General features: G+C 43.7%; 1 non-coding gene across 1 annotated transcript; it reads right to left on the reverse strand.

Moving 5' to 3' along the window:
* Positions 1-1,267: 1,267 nt before the first annotated feature.
* LOC133667784 (small subunit ribosomal RNA) lies at positions 1,268-3,186 on the reverse strand. Its single transcript, XR_009833387.1, has one exon. It is a non-coding gene; the product is annotated as a small subunit ribosomal RNA (ribosomal RNA).
* Between the last annotated feature and the right edge of the window lie 1,814 nt (positions 3,187-5,000).

Below are 5,000 nucleotides of genomic sequence, written 5' to 3' on the forward strand. Positions count from 1 at the left end.
GTCCGACTCACGACACGATGGCCTCTCTGTATAACCGAACATAATTCGATATTCCCCTCTGAACGAACAACGTTTCAACTTTTAAATAAGAAGCGATAAAATCGGGCTCACGTCGACGCGATGCATCTTGGTTTCGCCGTTCTTGGTTTCGTCGGTTTAAAGCTTACAACGACGACGACCATCACACCATCCACCCATGGGTAGGAAGCACGATTCGAGAATGATTATAGCGTATAAGAGAAAAGAGGTCGAACTGGTATCCATCGAAGAGAACGTCGCGAAACAAAGTTCGACGGCGGCTCGTCCATCCTTCGATTTCGTTTTACTATCGACGCGCTACTTGTCCTTACCGCTTTTTCGATTATCATTATCTCGACAGCTTCGTTCGATCCCAAAGTCTTGGTGTGCGGTCCTCGTCCATCTCCCGTTTTATAACGGGAGCTCAGGCAACGAAAATAAAAAAAGAGAAAGGAGGTACAGAAATGTGAATTTGGTACTTTTCTTGCACGTATCTATATACATACACATACGCAACGCACGCATATACGTTCATAAAGACGGCGGGTCTATTTAAAAAAGACCTCACGCAAGCGCCTTATTGTGTTGTCAAGCCATTTGTCATTTTATTTTTGTGTTTTCAATATATTTCAGTAGGGACGTAATGTTATTAAAGCGGCGGGTCATTTAAAAATTCGACCTCACGCAAGCGCTTTTTTTTTCTTTTTTATCATTTTGTATATACCATTATGCATATACATACGTGATACGTACACGTACGTGCAAACCGTACCTTTATAAATCTTTATTAAAAATATACATCATCGAGACGGCGGATCGCGTCCGTATATGCATCCGTAAACGCACACACGACGACGACGATCTCACGCAAGCGTCCCTTTGTATCTTTTTGCGTACCATAACGACATTCATCTCGTCGAGACGGCGGGTCCGTTTATTCGATAAATAGACCTTCACGCAAGCGTCTCTTCGAGCTTATTTATCGTTATTCCCTCTCTCTTCGTGTCGAATTTTCGTGTCTGGTAAGAAAAAAAAATTCGAAAATGATCGAAATCAACGGATACAACGGACGGAAGGGATTTCTTTTTCTTTCCCTCCTCACGTAAGCCATCGTTCCGTGATTTCATTATTCGTTCGATGTACAAAGTACATTTTGGTATTTGGTAATGGAATCGAAATTCCATTTTATCCTTCTCCTTGTTTATCTCTCTTTTTTGTTACGCATTCTCTTTTTGTATGTTTCATTCGTTAATGATCCTTCCGCAGGTTCACCTACGGAAACCTTGTTACGACTTTTACTTCCTCTAAATGATCAAGTTTGGTCATCTTCCCGGTAACATCGGCAATGCCGAGACATTGGCCGCGCACCAGTCCGAAGACCTCACTAAATCATTCAATCGGTAGTAGCGACGGGCGGTGTGTACAAAGGGCAGGGACGTAATCAACGCGAGCTTATGACTCGCGCTTACTGGGAATTCCTCGTTCATGGGGAATAATTGCAAGCCCCAATCCCTAGCACGAAGGAGGTTCAGCGGGTTACCCGGGCCTTTCGGCCAGGAAAACACGCTGATTCCTTCAGTGTAGCGCGCGTGCGGCCCAGAACATCTAAGGGCATCACAGACCTGTTATTGCTCAATCTCGTGCGGCTAGAAGCCGCCTGTTCCTCTAAGAAGATTTGTTTGTACGTTGGTAGTAAAAACCCACCGACCGAAGCCGAGGGCCTTCGAGATACCATAAGTTACGTCTATTTAGCAGGCTAGAGTCTCGTTCGTTATCGGAATTAACCAGACAAATCGCTCCACCAACTAAGAACGGCCATGCACCACCACCCACCGAATCAAGAAAGAGCTATCAATCTGTCAATCCTTCCGGTGTCCGGGCCTGGTGAGGTTTCCCGTGTTGAGTCAAATTAAGCCGCAGGCTCCACTCCTGGTGGTGCCCTTCCGTCAATTCCTTTAAGTTTCAGCTTTGCAACCATACTTCCCCCGGAACCCAAAAGCTTTGGTTTCCCGGAAGCTGCCCGCCGAGTCATCGGAGGAACTTCGGCGGATCGCTGGCTGGCATCGTTTATGGTTAGAACTAGGGCGGTATCTGATCGCCTTCGAACCTCTAACTTTCGTTCTTGATTAATGAAAACATTTTTGGCAAATGCTTTCGCTTCTGTCCGTCTTGCGACGATCCAAGAATTTCACCTCTAACGTCGCAATACGAATGCCCCCATCTGTCCCTATTAATCATTACCTCGGGGTTCCGAAAACCAACAAAATAGAACCGAGGTCCTATTCCATTATTCCATGCACACAGTATTCAGGCAAAGGTAGCCTGCTTTAAGCACTCTAATTTTTCAAAGTAAACGTATCGGCCCACCTCGACACTCAGTGAAGAGCACCGCGATGGGATATTAGTTGGACCGCCCGCAAGGAGCTAAGCCCACCGATAGGACGTACCACATAATGCCAGTTAAACACCGCGAGCGGTGAACCGACACTGTGACACACAGATTCAACTACGAGCTTTTTAACCGCAACAACTTTAATATACGCTATTGGAGCTGGAATTACCGCGGCTGCTGGCACCAGACTTGCCCTCAATTGGTCCTCGTTAAAGGATTTAAAGTGTACTCATTCCGATTACGGGGCCTCGGATGAGTCCCGTATCGTTATTTTTCGTCACTACCTCCCGTGCCGGGAGTGGGTAATTTGCGCGCCTGCTGCCTTCCTTGGATGTGGTAGCTGTTTCTCAGGCTCCCTCTCCGGAATCGAACCCTGATTCCCCGTTACCCGTTACAACCATGGTAGGCGCAGAACCTACCATCGACAGTTGATAAGGCAGACATTTGAAAGATGCGTCGCCGGTGCTAGATGACCATGCGATCAGCACAAAGTTATTCAGAGTCACCAAAACAAACGATGGACGAACGGACGAGCCGTCCGCCACCGATTGGTTTTGATCTAATAAAAGCATTCCTCCCATCTCTGAGAGGAATTCTGTTTGCATGTATTAGCTCTAGAATTACCACAGTTATCCAAGTAAATGTGTCCACGATCTAATGAACCATAACTGATTTAATGAGCCATTCGCGGTTTCACCTTAATTCGGCATGTACTGAGACATGCATGGCTTAATCTTTGAGACAAGCATATGACTACTGGCAGGATCAACCAGGGATCTTAGTTTATTATTAATATATTTTGCCAATTTTGACATATATATATTTTTCGTCGTCGGTGCCCCCTCACCGATCGACTACAATAGGTCTTTATAAATATTCGAGCACGTATCAAGCATGCTAAACATTTGGTAACCTTTTGAAAAAAATTTAATTTCATAAAGCGCGTAATATAAATTCACGCTGAGGCATATCCCAATGTAATATCAGCACTTCCACAATATGCCCCGTTCATTCACAATTTCAAGAATCATACTTCACAATATCATATATATAAAAATTATAATATAATATTGTGTTTTATTTAACAACGTGGTGTTACAATAACATCGCACGTCGTTTCTTTTCTCTCACTTTTACAAACTCAAAGCTCATCATACGAAACGTGTCGTATTGCAAGCCACCAAGAACTATTCGACACGCCCGTACGCCCTAGGGATTTATATATCCTTAGGTGTTAGAAAGGCCCGATCGCTCGAGGCTAAAAGTTGATGCTCAGTCGTACAAGTACACATGGCAAAAGCCATACATACAGGTCACCAGCGTCCCCCTATAGGTCGCTTTGCCGCTCAAGAGCCATTCGGTCATAGACACCGACTCGCGGCTATGCAGTGTGGAGAAAGATCGGTAAGAACCGGACAGAAACAGTCGAGAAAGTATTTCCCGAGGAGCGGTGTACCGTATCTCGACCGAGATCGTAGAACGGACACGCGCCCGACGCTGCTCCGCCCGGCCGCACCGGACCGTCGCTTCTCTTACAGTAACCGAACGGCCGGCCACCATGTCGGCGCCGACCGGGCTAATGCACGGCCGCTTATGGTGCAAAACCGCTGTAGCGACAGACCGAGCGGAGGGTACGCTGGAACTTAGACTTCGATCGATGATCATTATCATTATACAAATTGGTAAAAAAAATTACAAATATATTAACAGGATGGTATAAATGAAAGGTCAATAATAGATTTTTTCAAAAAAATTAAATTTTTTTTTTCTCGATAAGAAAAGTTACGAAAAATTAATTTTTAATAAAGGAACAAAAAAAATTAACAATATAAAAAATTGCAAAGGATAAATATAAATTGATTAATGAAAAAAAACATACCAGTTATAACGTTATTTTTCGAGAAATTAAGAAAAAATGCCCGAGTCATGTCGGTTCGGTGGCCCGACCGTACGCGCAAAGTCCCCGGTCATGTCGGTTCGCCCGTTCTATATATATCGCTCAGAGTAAAAAAAAATTATAAGTATATTAACATGACGGTATAAATGAAAGGTCAATATTATATTTTTTCAAAAAAATTAAATTTTTTTTTTCTCGATAAGAAAAGTTACGAAAAATCAATTTTTGATGAAAGAACAGAAAAAATTAACAATATAAAAAATTGCGAAGGATAAATATAAATTGATTAATGAAAAAACATACCAGTTATAAGGTTATTTTTCGAGAAATTAAGAGAAAAACACCCGAGTCACGTCGGTTCGACCATAGCTCGATCGTACGCGCAAAGTCCCCGGTCATGTCGGTTCGCCCGTCTTACGCGTATGGCGCAAAGTCCCCGGTCATGTCGGTTCGCCCGTCCTGCGCGTAGTCATGTCGGTTCGCCCGTCCTGCGCGTATAGCGCAAAGTCCCCGGTCATGTCGGTTCGCCCGTCCTACGCGTATGGCGCAAAGTCCCCGGTCATGTCGGTTCGCCCGTTCTATATATATATCGTTCAGAGTTCCCCGGTAAAAAAATTATAATTTATATTAACATGACGGTATAAATGAAAGGTCAATATTATATTTTTTCAAAAAATTAAATTTTTTTTTTCT

This window comes from Apis cerana, unplaced genomic scaffold (assembly GCF_029169275.1).
Source record: "Apis cerana isolate GH-2021 unplaced genomic scaffold, AcerK_1.0 scaffold3_AcerK, whole genome shotgun sequence".
NCBI lineage: Eukaryota > Metazoa > Arthropoda > Insecta > Hymenoptera > Apidae > Apis > Apis cerana.